Source organism: Carassius carassius, chromosome 7 (genome assembly GCF_963082965.1).
Source record: "Carassius carassius chromosome 7, fCarCar2.1, whole genome shotgun sequence".
Taxonomy (NCBI): domain Eukaryota; kingdom Metazoa; phylum Chordata; class Actinopteri; order Cypriniformes; family Cyprinidae; genus Carassius; species Carassius carassius.
Genome location: NC_081761.1, coordinates 25,754,319 through 25,771,922, shown reverse-complemented (window position 1 = coordinate 25,771,922; position 17,604 = coordinate 25,754,319).

Sequence of the window (17,604 nt, the reverse complement as noted above, 5' to 3'; positions counted from 1 at the left end):
CATCTGCCATGCTGTCTGTCATATGACTTCCAATATCACTTGCTTAACTGCCATTCAAAAATCCTCTCCCACTGCCTCATGGGCTAGTATATTGTTTATCAGATGCCCACTGCAGAATCTCCCCAGGAATTGTGGGTTATCTGGGTAATTTTTGCCTACTGTTTTATGAATACTGTGAATTCAGACATTGCCTTTTCACTTAATGTATTTCACCTGCTGCTATGTAGTCTAAAAGTATACGATTTTGATTTTTTTAAGGTTATATATCTGTAGACTCATTCTGACAAGTTGTGTGAATGCTGCATCACACAAAGCAAAGTTTTCTTTTTTATTTTCTTTTTTGCGGAGAGACCCATTGTGAAAATTTTCTGTTTTTCATCAGCCATTACTCCAGGCTTCAGTGTCACATTAACTGCTGATAATAATAATAATGTTATTAATTTTGTAAACAGTTGTGTAAAGGTTTTTCCAGGATTCTTTGTTGAATAGAAAGATAAAAAGACATTTACCTGAAATTGTGTACACATTCTATCTCTCTCTCTCACACACACACACACATACACATTTTCCAAACAAGAGACCCTGATAAGCTGTAACAGGCAATTTAATTTAGTAGGCGAAATTGGTGAATCTATGCAGTTTGATTGTTTTTTTAAATGTCAGTGTAAGAACCAAAGCTAAGTTTTTGGTTTACTGACTAGTTTGGCTGACTATGACAACGGTACTGTGGAAATTCCTTCCCATTTCAATGAACAATCAGACATAATCAAGCATTAGAACAGGTAAAGTAATTAGACCACTGTAATGTAGAAAGGTGTAAGCTATAAGTACATCATAAATCGTGCATTTCTTCAGGGCATTTTGCTTCATTAGTGCTTAGATTGGCTATTCATCCCTCAAGCAAGAAGACATGTGTACTGAGCCAGGAGAGAAGACGTGTGTAGTGTTCCAATGGATCACCTGAGCAACAGCAGGACAAAGAATAATATGTGTGCTGGTATTCCTAATTAGCACATTCAGTTGAAATGGAAATTGCCAGCAGTCTCTGTTGGTTTTATAGAACTAACCTGGGATCCTGTTCTCCAATCCAAGTTATTTCTAATGGAATGTTGAGGAGCACTGCACAGGCTTGTTTAGATTCTACAAAGCTAACCTGCATGTTTTCCCAGCTCCCTTATGAAATGAACATGGTAGTTCAAGGACCTGATATAAAATTACACTTACTAAACAAAAACACATGGGAATATACTGCAATATATTAAATAATGCATTTACATATAAGGGAAGCGCCCAGTAACACTTTAGTGTAGGTAACAATTCTCAATATTAAACAGTTGCTTATTAGCATGCCTATTGGCTGTTTATAAAGCAGATATTCTGAATGACCATTTTCTACATCCCTAATCCTGTGCAATACCTAAACTTAACTACCTCATTAACTATTAATAAGGAGCAAATTAGGAGTTTGAGTTGTATTTAATTGTAAGAATTGGACTGTTAAATAAAGTGTGACAAAAAATGTATAACAACAATGTAGACAAAAACTGCACTACATTATTTTTGTGCAAGTAATAGCTTTATTGAAACAATTCATTTTACTTCATGAGTTAGCCTAATGCATGAGATTGCATAATGCATATTCATACACTTTTTTAACTTTATTGTTTGCATAGTTGCACATTTGACGTAAGAAAATATGTGAAAAAAGTGTTTCATGGAAACAATGACAATATATGATGTTGAAACACACACACGTATATATATATACTGTATGTAGATGCAGATTCAGTATATGTACATGCAGATATTATGAAGTGGATTACTAAATATAAAACTACACACATTACAATAATGTGTCTGCCCCTTCTGTCTTGTAACAAGTTAGTAACTACTGTATATTGTCACTTATTTTTCAATATATAAAAAGTGTCAATTCCTTGTGTATTATTTAATATATTGTGATGTATTAACAAAATATATTATTCTGTATACTTTCAATGCATAATTGAATATATTTATCATTAATATATCTAAAAATATATTATCTTTGTGTAAGGGATAATCATGGATGAGAGGCCTAATTGGACAATACATCATGTATAGAAGTGCTGATGTCTGGGCAACAGTGGTCAACATATTGTATCAGTACCCATGGCTTTTTATGGGAAATACTCAGTAGGAAAATAATTCTCTTGCCGTAGTCCAGCAGTGTGGCCATGTGCCTCCGAGGTTCCCTGAAGAGATGGGATATCAGTTTGCTGCCTGCCATGTGGCTGGCACAGATGGAGCTGAGCAATTCTTCCCACCAGGGAAAGCAAAGGATAAGAACGTCCGGCTCACACCACACTCCTCGGGTGAAGCCTGAGCAATGGGCACCTGGAGGCCATGATTCTCAAACTAAAACTTTAATGAAGCCATTTCCATTTACAAATGTGTTACAGAACCCTCATATACTATACTTAAAAAACAATGGTATTGATTAATGGGGATCCTGGGGTGAGATTTTTTTGTTATCTGTGCCCAACTAGTAGATCAGACCTTAAAGGACGCCCTCATCAGAGGTCCTTGAGCAATGTTCCCCTTGATGACGGCCTTGCTCATAAATCAGGAAACAAAATGTCTGTTGATTCATTTCTCAAATGCATTATTCATTATCTCATATGTCCATATTTAAAATCTCTTATAAAACATTGTGTGGAAATGTATAAATATGTATCTATGATAAACACAATTGCTGTGAGGCATGCAATCTAAACATTTGGCTTTGTATTTTACATTTCTGCCTCAGGTTTGTCATGCATAAAACATAACAGAATATGAATCCGTTTTTTCATTTTGAACAATAATTGCCTTTCTGAGGGGAGCGACCTCTCATGACACATTGCAGCCCTCTTACGAGCCCAAGACTTCACTGTAATTGAGGCCAGTTTCCTGTCTTATTGAGGCTTAATGTTAAACCGCAGCCAAACTTCACACATCTTGTCTCTGTCTCCAATTTTATTTTAGTGCATTTCAAAGCCCAACCCTTCTTTTTGACGGTGCATGGATTAGTGCTCTGGTTTATGGAAGGGAGACTGTTATTTTTAATACCCTGTCTGTTGCTAGGCAGGCCTGTAAGCATTGACACAATGTTCTGCTTGAGTTGCAGCATGGTTAATTGAGGAGAAAGTGGCCACGTTAATGCTAATGACCACAGCCACAGATAAATCGAGAGGGGGTGAGTGAGAAATACAGATAAGCCTAGACGGAAACGATAAAGAGAAAGAAAGAACTAGTGGAGGATGTGATCATACTGATTTTGCATTAAAGCCCAACATTCTTGATTAAGAGTCACCTCATCATTTTTATTTTTGGTTGTAATGTAAAAAGCTGACATTCATTCAGGCTATGTAACTGGCTTGGTAATCCTACAATCTCATAGCTATATTTACTGAATGCATTTATCGGAATGTAAAAATGAGCCTCCTTCTTTTGAGAGTACTCTAAAAGTGTTTTCAATTAGTCCCCACATTCATTCAAATTATTAATATTGATAAAAGAAGAGAAATCAAAGTGCTCCTCATAAATGAAGAATGTATGTACTGCAATATCTTTTTACACCAGAAAACAATTATCCCTGAAGCACTTCATCAGCCTCCCACTTTTTTTATTATATGATGAAAAGACAATTGCAAATTTACAATTTTTCCTATTTGTTTTGCTTCTTTTTTTCTGCATTTCTTATAATCACATATTGCACAAATGATCAAACCAATGGTAGTAAAATTGTTTCAGTTCTTGTTAAATGTCCATCTAAATGGCCAGCTTTTTATTTAATTTTTTTTTCAAAATGTTCAAAATGTTTTTCAAATGGTTATTAGCAAGAGTGGCTAACTGGTTAATAAATATAAAGAAAACAAACAAACAAATAAATAAATAAATAAATAGTTGTCATTTTACAAACGTCAAATATTTGCTATATAATTTAAACAAATTATAAAAACAAATGCAAAATAATTTAAAAATATATTAAATAGATTTTTTACTTACATTCAGTAAAGATGCATCACAATTTCTGAATAGTTTGACTAGTCAGTTTTACATTTCAGCCTTATTTAGCAAAACATCTGAAGTGGTGGGTGTCCCAAACTTTTTTACGGTAGTGTAACTTTACATAACATCTTTATATCTTGTGATAAAATGCCCATCTATTAGCAGTATTGTTTTTTACATTGCATAATCATAATGGGTATTTTATAACAAGATGTTACAGTCTTCCTCTGTGTTCCCTCAGACTGGCCGTGAGTGTTTTGAGAGGTGTGCAGATGCCAGAGTTAGTAAGAGCGAATGTGTTCTGACAGGATGGAACACAGACACTCTGCAGGTAGCTGCCACAGGCCACATGACCTGACAAATGCCACATCAGAGAACGAGGGAATGAGAAGAGGTAATGCAGAAGAGAGCCAGAAGAAAGAAGGAGAATAAGAGAAAACCTTGGCTCTATTCCTCTCTTTCTGTGGTGAGCATCACCCTTTATTACATGTGACAGGACACTTTTGTGTGTGCGTATGTAAACCATAGGCTGAAACAGTGTGTTGCCCCAAGCAAAATTAATAAGAATCGACTGGTTCATGTCACCTTATTATGGAGATTTACCACTAGGCGCCACACGCTCAAGGAAAGAAATACTAATGTGCTGTCTGAAGAAGATTTGAGGTAGTAAATATAAATGAAGGTCAAGGGATGTTTGGATTCATATTTTGTCGACAGTATAAAAGTTAATCAATTCATAAACAGTCCATCTCATGTCAGAAAAAAATACTTTTCAGTTTCAAACTGAGTAACCCAATTAGTCCTCAGTATACGGTAATCGCTTTGGACTTTAGGCTGGGGATGTAGACATAAAACAACATGAATGATCTTAATTGTTCATAATAAAAATGATTTTGATGTTGTGTCGATGGCTCTGGTGGTAAAACACATGCACATGTGCACATGCATCACAAAGTCCTATAAACATTCTGTTTTTGTTTTATTCATATATTGCCTGCATAGTGTTCCTTGCACCTCCTATGGTTCCTCTATCTTCTTGAAAACCACGCATTAGGTTTTTGTGGCTTATTTTTCATAAGTCTATATATAAATACATAAAATAGCCATTTATCTTGCCAGTTTGAGGTCTACTGATCTCTGGTTTCTGCCTTTTTTTTCTCTACTACTTCCTAAATATACTTTTGAAGAGCTAATACAAGACTGTGTCCTGTAGCACCTATACTTTTTGTTCAATACATACAAGAAGAATGTTACACGTGAATTAAACAAATGTATAATTCCTTTAAAGCTACAGACGGTATGCAGTTTTTAACTTTTCTTTTCGGACTCAACTCCTAACTCAAAAAATAGGCCTTTGTGCACTAAATATTGATGAGAAAGTTGTTGTTATTGTTTCTTAAACTGTCTTCTAGTTGAATAGCAGATGAATAAACTCTCCCATAAGAAGCCGGAAGTCTAGTCCCAGCCGGGAATCATGCCAAGACATCAGGCTGAACCATGGCCACATCTTAACAAGTGAGATCTTTCCTTAGATGACCAAAACATTCCCCCCAGGAAATACGAGATCAAATGTATTTTCACAGAGTTAGGTTACAAACTACCTCAGCAGTTAGCCTTGCAGCTGAGGATGAGTGAAAAAGGGTTACGTGAGGCTAGGTGAAGACTAGAGGAGTGACAGAAATGCTAATGCAGGACTGAGGCCAGAGTGTGTGTGTGATTGTGTGATTATCATGCAGACCGACAGAGTGGATGGACACACACCTCAGCACAGCAATCAGCTGCCAGGCCTTACTGCATTTCAAACTGAATTCTGCTCAGAGAGAGAAGTAGAAAGAAACTGTCCAAAAGAGAGAAAAGTGCAACGTAATAGAACACATTTGAATATGCTCGAAATATGTTTGCAGGAAAGCCAGCCAGCTGGACGGAAATAGCTAATGTAGAGCATCTGTTGCAATTAAGGTTCAATCCATGATTTCAAACGGGGCTGTTATATAAGCCTGTTTAAAAAAGATTACGGCAAGAAGGCTTGGACACCCCGAGCGTAAAATTACGCAAAAAATCTTTAGTGACCCTGAGCCGATGAGCAACTCTGACGCACTGTTTATTGGCTTCTTTAGACAAATTTACAATCTGCTCCCAGTCATGTCAACTTGCATACATCAAAGTTTTATGATGTTTGTTACTTTCCCCAAATTCCCTATGGTCATGAATAGTCATGATTCTTAAAAATGAGCGTGGTATAAAAAAAAACCTGGAAGGCACGTGGCTTGAGGTTCAGGCGATCATTATAAAAAGTCTTTGGTTTGTATAATATTACGTTGTTTTTTCATTGGTTGTTGGAGTTGAATGCATGGGATCATTCTGAGGCCATAATGAGGGTGAATGACAAAAGCTGGAAGGGAAAGACATGACATCCCTGCGCACGTGCACCTTGTGTTTAGATCTGTATGATTTACCATCAACTTAATTAAAGTGACGTTGCTGGCTTGAGGGAAATTCTGAGAAGGACGCACATGTGTACATTTAAACATAAACTTGTCTACCATGTGATATACTTCAGAGTGTACGATACAGTCAGCTCTTGCATTCACTTCAAAAAGAAAAAGAAAAAAATATTGTAATCTGTATTTTTGTCTTGTTTTGTTAGTAAAACAACAGGCTTAAAACAAAATACATTTACTTAATTGAGTAGGATATTTGAATTTAGCTTGAATTAGGTGTATCTCTTGGCCATTTTTTCTTGTTTTAATAATCATAAACCCCACTTAATTTTGTAAATGAATGCTTAAAACAGTAAACAATTTGCAAACGGGATAAGACATCTTGCACAAACAACATTGCACAAATCCCCAGTTGATAAGGTATCTTTATATGTTTTTGAAAGAAATGAGGCCACGCTGATGTGAGCAGATGCAGTGAATTGATGAAGGTTTATGATGTTTGAGATGCCAGCGCTCACTGTTTTGTCCTGAGGGCAAATCCAATGAACCCACTACACAATCACCATATTGTGCAGGATGTTAAAGAAATGAATGTTACTGAAGCGATTTCAAGAACAGATGTCAACTAGTGCACCTTTCAAATGAGCAGTAAATTCAAACTTCAACACATAGATGAAAAAGCAGGAAATATGCATTAGTAATATATAATATAATATAATATAATATAATATAATATAATATAATATAATATAATATAATATAATATAATATAATATAATATAATATAATATAATATAATATAATATGAATGTATTTATTCATTCATTCATTGTTGCACTATGTGTGAAATTACAAATGTGATGCAGATGAGAAAAAATAAGTAGAAGAAATACAAGAAAACAGAACCGGACCGACTTTTTCTGCTGCATGGTCATAAAACAGGGGCTTCTAATCATCACAAGAGAAAAATTACCATTGTAAATGATTATTTAATTATTTGAGGCAATAAATTTATTTTAATTCTAAATGTATATTACATTTATTTGGCTTTACACTGCATAAGAACCAAGCACATTGCCACTGATGGACAGGAGCATTGACCCTTATGTTATGTTACATTTACCATTTACTACAGTCAAATGACAGATGAAATCATGTCAATACAGATGACTATGCAATGTCTACCAGGACTAAAATGTCCAACTCCCATAGGCTGACAAGAGAAACAAGAAAATGTCAATGAACGTACACTATTAGAATTTACTTTTTCAAAATGTTAGGGCAGTTTTCCGACTCGAGAGGAGATCGGGCATATTAGTTCCAGTCTTATGAATGGCTAAAGGTAGTGGGTTTGACATTATTCTAACCTCTTCCTCTCAGGGGCATTGAACAGATTTACATATTCCAAGACTGTGTTCAGATTGTGTAGTATGTGCATGTTCTGTTAAATTCTCTTGGGTGGCAGTTCAGCTCATTACTCCTTTGTTTACATTTAGCTTTATGAGGAACATTTTGCATTATTTATAGTTGTTGTTTTTTTTTTGGTATAATAAATAAAAATGTGTCACATGTAGAAATAATGTTCATACATGTTATAAATTTTAATAAATTATATTCAGAATACAGTACACTATATTCAGTAAAAATGTAGCAAATTTTTCTTCTAAAAAATTGATCTTGCTTAATGTATGTTTATATGTATATGTATATATATATATATATATATATATATATATATATATATATATATATATATATATATATATATATATATATATATATATATATTTTTTTTTTTTTTTTTTTGCAAATACTGATTAAAAATATTTACTTTTTTATATTTTATTGTTGCATTTTGTTGGAAATGCAGCTCAGAAAACTCTAAAAACTGTATCAACCTCTCACTTAACTGTGTGTGTGTGTGTGTGTGTGTGTGTGTGTGTGTGTGTGTGTGTGTGTGTGTGTGTGTGTGTGTGTGTGTGTGTGTGTGTGTGTGTGTGTGTGTGTATTTTATGAAAGATGAAAAGAAAGAATGAGGACAGGTTAGGTAGAAAAAAAATACTAGAACCAGACGTGGATTGACATTTCCTGCCGTAACCACTCGGCCATGAAGCAGGGGCAACTAAAAATATGTAAGAAAAAACAAAGAAAGTAAAATAGACAGGCAAAATATGTTCGTGCATTGCTTTTGAGTAGCAGTCATGCAAGTGGATGATGTAACAAGTTTTATCCAAATTATATGAAAACAGTGTCCTCATAATGTATTCACAGAGCTGCCATACTGGGGAGATACTGTACACTACGGAATGCTAGAGTGGAATCCCTAAATGGATTTGGAGAGAGACTTTGCATGTAGTGCATTACAGACTTACATGCTACAGCTGAGACATACTTAAACATTAGTGTTTTTTTATATATATGTATCGCCTTGTCTCTTTGTAACATGAATGGAATTGGCCATACAAATGACAGCGTACATGGCTGATTCTGGTCTTATGTGAGCTCAGTCCCATGTCAGTGTATGAAAATGCATTGTATTATATGCTTTAATAATATATTTAAGTCCTCAGTGGCACTTCATAGGTTACTCAAAATTCACACAGCAGCAGAATACAGTTGTCAGTTCTGAGTACTTAATAAGGTTACATTCACACAGAGTTTGGTTATTTACGTGATTGGATAAAATCATAACCAAACTCACAACTGTAAATTTTCAGGATTTACAGCTTGTTGTCTGTCACATTATGTAGAGCTCTGCCCTGCACATACTCGTTTAGCATGCTGCTGGTTTTCATGTATGATTTAGGTAACTTAAAGAGACGAGAGATGCTGATATGAGTTGTGTCATATGAAGGTTTAGATCCAGTCAGCTTCCTCCACTGGAGCTGCTCCAAGACTGTTCTGTGGTCTGTGTGCGACTCAAATGCTCCGCTGTTTTGTTGTATGAAATGGGATAAGACTGTAGTCACTGTTTACTTTAGTTACTGTTGCTGTGGTTACAGGTGATAGACACAGGCTTAACTACCATTGCACATTCATACATACAGTCTCTATGGTAAACTGCTGTGTGAACAATACATTTCAAGACTCACGTGGTGTCTGACTTATTTTTCCCGTAAAAGTGACCGTGTCCATTTTTTAATTTTTTGTACAGCTATTTTTAGCTGTACAAAATGGCCCCGTGTTGCTGCTTGATATTTCAAACGGGTGTTTCTTACTATATTGTTTTAATGCATTATCTTAAATATTAACACATTGGTGTCAGGGATTGGGCAGATCCGGTTCCTACCAATCAGCCACGATCCATGTCACCTGAGTTCTAACCAGCCAAACCTGCCACGCATTACGTAATCCAATCACTGACGGTATAAGAGCACTCACCCGCACCACAGATCCCCGTCAAGCCTCCAACAGGAACAGACTCTTCACTCTCGTCTCCTGAAGCTCTCCTTGCCAGACGTAACGTATACTCACCTTTTGGTGTTACACTAACCTGTGTCTTTGCTCTGCTGCCCTCAGGACCGCTGATCATAAGCTGTGTACCGGTGATTCTATGGTCGCTGAAATCTCCTGTGATTCTCCTGATGTAGTTACTGTCTTCGGCATCTAAGGATTGAGAGAACGCCACTGAATGATCTTAATTGTGGCTTTGACATTACAAGAACCTAGCGAACTTATCTGCCTGGATATTCCATTCCATGTGACACTCCGAGCACGTATATCTTCATTGGAGATTCTACGAGCACTTGAGGACACGGATTCAGCGCACTTGTACATATATCACTCAATAAATCACTGTTCTGAATTCACCTTACCTCTGAGCATATCCTGACAGAAGGCTTGACCAGAACAAATACAGGATGGATTCAGTGCAGTCGGACGATATCGCTTCCGCCCGATCGACTCCCATGTTGGTGTATATGGCAACCTCAATATCGCGACCAGCACCCTTCTCTGGCAGGGAGGAGGACTGCAATGGATTCTTACTCCAATGTTCGCTTGCGCTGGAACAGAGAGATCAAAGATTTCCTTTATTATTCAGCAATTCACTGGGCCAGTACTGAGATGGGCTGAAGCGCTATTGTTCCAGGAATCCACAATCACTGCCTCCTTACAAAACTTCATTGGTCATTTCAAGGAAGTGTTTGGATGCCCGGTGGGAGATTCCTCAGTCAGCGATCAGCTCCTTAATTTAAGACCAGGAAAACGAACCGTCTCAGAATACTCTCTCGAACTCCGCACGTTAGCGGCAGCTAGTGGATGGAACGAGAAGGCCCTTTTGACTGTCTATAGAAGAGGATTCAATTCTAACCTCCATCTCCAATTAGCCATTTATGATGACACACTTGGATTGGAAAAGTTCATGCAACAAGCTCATCGTGTTCATCTGAGATCCCAATCCTGCTACCGAGAAACTCATTCAGCTGAGAATACTCCCCGCCGTAACAGTCCAGAGAAAACTCCTGAACCACCACAGAGAAAATGCAAGTAGATTCCCAACGGTTATATCCGGAGGAATGTACTCGACGAAGAGAACACAAATTGTGCTTGTACTGCGGGAGTGGTGATCATCTCATACGCATCTGTCCATCTCGTCCTCCACAGTTAGTGGTGAGTTCGGTTCTTCCTCAACACCAGATTTCTAACCCACTAACCATTTCTGTGACTTTAACGTGTAGAGGCCTCCATGTAAAGGTTACTGCGATTGTTGACTCTGGATCATCAGGAAATTTCATTTCAGGAAAACTCGTCACTACTCACCGTCTCCAGAGGGTGCGAGGGCCTCAACCTTACTCCATCTACGCAGTCACAGGAGAGATGATCAACAAGGGGTACGTTACTGAGCAAATTACACCCATTACCCTGTGTGTTGAACCAGAACATCAAGAACAGTTTACACCACTGATTCTTACTAATAGCCGATCAGAACTCATACTTGGTCATCCATGGCTAATCCAACATCAACCAGTAATATACTGGAAGACTGGTAAAATTCTCAAGGGGGGTTGCCAATGCCAGAACACCCAAGTAAGTCATTCCCTGATTCAACGTAGTTCCATGTCTGTTTCCACGCCTTTGAATTCCACGTCCATTGAAAGTCCAATAAAAAATCAATCAGACAATGTTCCATCTTGCTATGCCTCCTTTGCAGATGTCTTCAATCCTCTCGCAGCCTCTAAGCTCCCACCACATCGACATTGGGATTGCGCAATCGATCTGGTCCCTGGAGAGGCTATCCCCAAAGGTTGCATATACTCCCTGTCCATCCCTGAACAGAAGGCAATGAAGGAGTACATTGACGAAGCCCTCAAACAGGGTTACATCCGACCATCCACTTCTCCAGCAGCGGTTAGCTTCTTTTTCGTCCCCAGGAAGGATGGAGGATTAAGACCTTGCATTGACTATAGAGCCTTAAACAAGATTACGGTAAAATTCAGCTATCCTCTTCCACTAATTCCATCCTCTCTCGATCAGCTCTGAGATGTCCGTATCTTCACGAAACTGGATCTGCGGAGTGCATACAACCTGGTGAGGATCAAGGAAGGAGATGAGTGGAAGATGGCTTTCATCACCCCTGCTGGACACTACGAGTATCTTGTGATGCCGTATGGTCTCGTAAATGCCCCGTATGTTTTCCAAAGTTTCATGGATGAGGTCCTCCGTGAGTACTTAAACCGCTTTGCTCATCATGTCGCTCAAGTGCTCCAACGATTAAGAGAATACTCTCTCTATGTAAAGGCTGAAAAGTGTGTTTCACCAGCAATCCATTAAATTCCTGGGATACATAATCAACCAGGATGGAGTAAAAACTACTAACCACTACTGGCATCGGTGTCATTTTGTCCCAATGTCCGGAAAACTCCACTAAACCCATGCCCTGTGCCTATTTCTCTAAGAAATTGTCCCCTGCAGAAGTAAACTATGATATAGGAAACCGGGAACTCCTGGCACGTTGGCTTTGGAGGAGTGGAGACACTGGCTAGAGGGGGCCAGACAACCATTTCTGGTACTCTCTGATCATAAAAATCTGCAATTTCTTAAGGAAGCTAAGAGACTCAATCCACGACAAGCCCGGTGGGCTTTATTTTTTACCAGGTTCCACTTCCAAATCACATCTCGTCCATGCTCTAAGAATACCCGAGCAGATACCTTGTCATGTCTTCATAACTTTGAAGAAACCCATGAAGAACCTGAACCTATCTTACCCACGAAGATCTTTGTTAATCCCATCCAGTGGGACTTGGATGAAATGCTCCAGGAAGGGGCTCGGCAACGGCCTCCGCAATGTCCCCAAGGTAAAATCTTCGTATCAGAGGAACACCGCAAAGCCCTCATTTCACAAACACACTCCTCAGTTGGTACAGGGCACCCCGGGGTAAATAAGACTCTTGCCTCAATACAGAACAAGTACTGGTGGCAAGGATGCACAAGAACGTGCAGGATTTCATACAGGGTTGTGTTCTCTGTGCAATAACCAAGGTAACGTAGACTAACCATGTTCCGTACAAAACGATGTTCCGTACAGGTGACATTTTAGCGCCAATTGCAGAATAAATAATTACAGTTCGTACATAAACTATATATCTGTGTCATCCTTATGTTTCTCTCTTTCACCCCCAATCTAAACAGAGACCCATCTGCTGTTTGTTTCAGTAAGATTCGAGTAAGTTTGCTTGTTGCGCCCACCGCGCTTGAAAATGGACGGTGGGGAAGATTTACTTCAAAACTTCAGCTTGGGAGGGAAGACAACTAGAGCAGCGAAAACATAGATTTCTATTCCACTTATGTTTCTCACAGTACTACAGCCTTTATTAAATGAATATTATGTTATCACAAATTGTTAAATACATTACCTTTTGTTGAATAAACGCTTTGAAATGGGAATGTTTAATCATCGATTGCGGGCGATAACCACTTAGCGCCACCCACACCTGAGACAGGCAGCAGAGACCTCTTACTTTATGAAGTTTTCACATTGGTTAACCTTTTTTTTTTATTAATCAGTGCAAATTACTTGCCCTTCTCGTCTTCTGCATCTTCAGAAAGATATGGAAATGATGTTCACTAACCTTTCACATGGTTCATGCTTAACTCACACGTCATAATTAATATCACGACACAATCATGCCTAACTCGCATGCGCCCTTTATTAAAGCAGCAATTAACTTGTATTTTAATCAAATAAAAAGGTAATAATCTTTGATATTCATTGGAATTATGTTTTCTTGCAGTTAAAATAAATAAACAGTTCACTTTTGATCAGTTACATGTCAATTTTCGCCGATAAAATCAAGTTATGAGCGCTGTACGGAACATCATTATAAGCCTGTACGGAACACCGTTAACCCCTATCATCTTCCGTACACTGGCGGAGGTGGTACTTTTCCCCAGTTTTCTCAAAAACTATTGGTCTTAAAGACATCAATCAAAGTGTAGACCGTATAATAGGTATTCCCCCGGAGAATGAGCACACAAGCATGCTTGTATGTCTTTCTACAACGGAGGAGTGGTCACTGGCGTGCGGTGAATAGCGAAAAGTGTACGGAACATGGTTAGTCTACGTTACCTAGACAATTACCTACCGGAAAACTAGTTCCTTTGCCCATTCCCCATTCCCCATCGTCCTTGGTCTCATATAGGAGTTGATTTTGTCACTGATCTTCCTGCCTCTGATGAGAAAACTTACATTCTCGTAGCCATTGATCGATTCTCTAAAGCCTGTAAATTAATCCCTTTACGAGCTCTTCCCACAGCCTTTGAAACAGCCGAAATGCTTTTCGAGCATGTCTTCCAGAACTTCGGAATCCCAGAGGATATTGTCTCGGACCGAGGACCCCAGTTCATCTCCAGAGTATGGTGGGCATTCTTCTCTCTACTCAATGTCACGGTTAGTCTCACTTCCGGATATCAGCCCCAAGCAACGGACAAACTGAACGTAAAATACAGGACATTAGCCGATTCCTCAGAACATTTTGCCACCAAAACCTTTGGAACCGCTATCTCATTTGGGCAGAATATGCTCCGAATTCGCTCCGTCAGTCCTCTACTAACCTTACACCTTTTCAATGTGTTTTAGGCTACCAAGCCCCATTGTTTCCTTGGTCTGGTGAACCTTCAGAGGTCCTTGCAGTTAATACCTGGTTTGAGAACAGCGAAAGAGTTTGGGATCAGGCTCATCAACATCTCCAGCAAGCTGTAAATCATCACCAACACTTCGCTGACGCTCACATGAGACCACATCCTACCTACCAGCCTGGGCAACTGGTATGGCCATCAACTAGAGATATCAGATTGAGACAACCTTGCAAAAAACTGAGTCCTAAATACATTGGACCCTTCCTTGTGGAGAGACAAATAAATCCCGCCACCTACCGGTTACGTTTACCTGCTCAGTATCGGATTCATCCAACCTTTCATGTATCTCTCTTAAAACCACATCACCCCTCTGTACCTATTCCTTTCGCAGACCCGGTCCCTGACGAAGAGCCCCCGTTGCCACCCATTGAAGCCGAGCCCATCTACATGGTACGAGAGATCCTAGACTCCCGACGTGGTGGCGGTCGATTGGAGTACCTCGTAGACTGGGAGGATTATGGCCCCGAGGAAAGATATCCTAGACCCTAACTTGCTCACAGACTTTCACACTCAGCACCCAGAAAAACCTGCTCCACGACCCAGAGGTAGACCCCCACGACGTCGGAGAGTTATGTCCGCTGGCACGGACCCTGGAGAGGGGGCTAGTGTCAGGGATCGGGAGGATCCGGTTCCTACCAATCAGCCATGATCCACGTCATCTGATTTCTAACCAGCCACACCTGCCACGCATTACGTAATCCAATCACTAACGGTATAAGAGCACTCACCCACACAACAGATCCCTGTCAAGCCTCCAACAGGAACAGACTCTTCACTCTCGTCTCCTGAAGCTCTCCTTGCCAGACGTAACGTATACTCCCCTTTTGGTGTTACACTAACCTGTATCTTTGCTCTGCTGCCCTCAGGACCGCTGATCATCAGCTCTGTACTGGTGATTCTATGGTCGCTGAAATCTCCTGTGATTTCTCCTGATGTAGTTACTGTCTTCGGCATCTAAGGATTGAGAGAACGCCAGTGAACGATCTTAATTGTGGCTTTGACGTTACAAGAACCTAGCGAACTTACCTGCCTGGATATTCCATTCCATGTGACACTCCGAGCATGTATATCTTCATTGGAGATTCTACGAGCACTTGAGGAAATAGATTCAACGCACTTGTACATATATCACTCAATAAATCACTGTTTTGAATTCACCTTACCTCTGAGTCCTGAGTATATCCTGACAATTGGTTTGCAATGCAAAGAGTTTTATCATCTACTGCACATTATTCTTCTTCTCATTAGCTGCCTACAGAAGCTAATGAACTGCACATTCACAGAAAACGACTTACTTCTTTGTTGAAAAATAAGGTGGATAGACAACGTGAAGCTACATCACACTGAGCTTGTGCTGCTATCTTAGGAGGATCGTCTTTCGCTAATGATATTAATATAGCTGATGAAGAGTTTTGTAGTGGCTGTGTGCAAATTCTGCAAGTTCACAAAAGTATACTTGGCAAAGGTAAAGTTAATTAAACCAAACAGAGTACAAATCTTCTATTAATTTTATTGAGTGACAGGCAGTAGTTTTAATCCGTGACATTATTAACAAATGTCCCATCCAGCATTTTCTCTTCACCTCCTCAACCCACTTTCTTTAGTGTTTTTGAATGTAGAAAAAAGGCAGGGAAAAAAGTATTACATTGTCCAGTTTTCTTCCCTAACAATGAAGTTACCTTGGCAATTATTGATGGTGCAGGAGTGACCTACAATGGCAACAATTCACGATCATGGCAGAAAATCAAAACACTGCCTTAAACTCACTAGCAGGAAGGCAGTGCGATCCTCTTAATATGGTGTCTAAACAAAGCAGTTACCTACTGTAGAATGCAACATGGCATGACGTCAGCTTTACATTATAAGTAAAGTAGTTGTCAACCCCAAATTCTGACAATGTGAACGTAGCCATAAACACGTGCATAAAATGTGTGTATGCACAAGTTTGATCTTAGAGTGCGTGTACACTAAAATTCATGCCAACATTCTGTTATAAAATGGTATAATAAAAATGTTCTTTGACTTGTAAAAGTGCTTAAAGCAACGTCAGGTTGGAAAAGTGCACACATTTCCTTGTGACAGTGTTGGAGTACTGCAAGTATTTGGGAATCTAAGAAATTATTTTTGTTACAGTCTAATAAATATGTTGGTTGACTTGGGCTGAATTGAAATGTTAACATGGTTTTGGATAAATGTTAATGGAACATCAGCTGCTTTGTTCTCTCTTTGAAGCAAACTTCTGTTTTTCTACACCTAATGTAAACCACCTAGATTTAATAAGCAGAATAATTTACACCACCAGTGTTTCCCAAGAAGCACCATAAAAACATGTGGTCTGATTTCCAAGTAGAAAGAAACTGGTAATCACAGATGACTCTGGGTAAGTGTTACAATATGCAAATCATGAAATGAAATTATTAAAACAGATGAACATGTACTAAGCATAAAATCCTTGCCTGTAAAAAGCATAAGACGCAAGAATGATTTATGTTAATAAGAAGCAGTGTGAGCCAAATCTGTTTTATTATTTTACATTATTTATTTCTGCCTTCAAATTAAGCATTTTAATTTGCATGATTTTTTTCAATTATTTAATACATTGAATTTATTCTGTCAAAATTCCAATGCGTTGTTAAACTGCAATTTCACTTCTCATCCCATTTTTTCAGCCATTCGGGCATCTCCTCCTTGAGGCTGCAATAAGAGTTATGACAGCACATGAAAGCAAATTAAATCATTACAAATGCAGTAACTAAGTGATAATTTACAGACAGCTGGTCATTATCAAAAAATAAACCCAAGACAAGTTGATCAAGTGGTTCTGTATCACCATGAAAGGGTTTTTGGTGAGATAATTTACTGCACATGTTGTCTTGGCTATTTAAATATATGCACATGAAATAATGATTTGAGTTTAAATCATTTTATTATGAACTGAAAAAGACCTTCAGTTCCCTTAACCATGAACCGAGATGAGTTAAAAATTAAAACACTG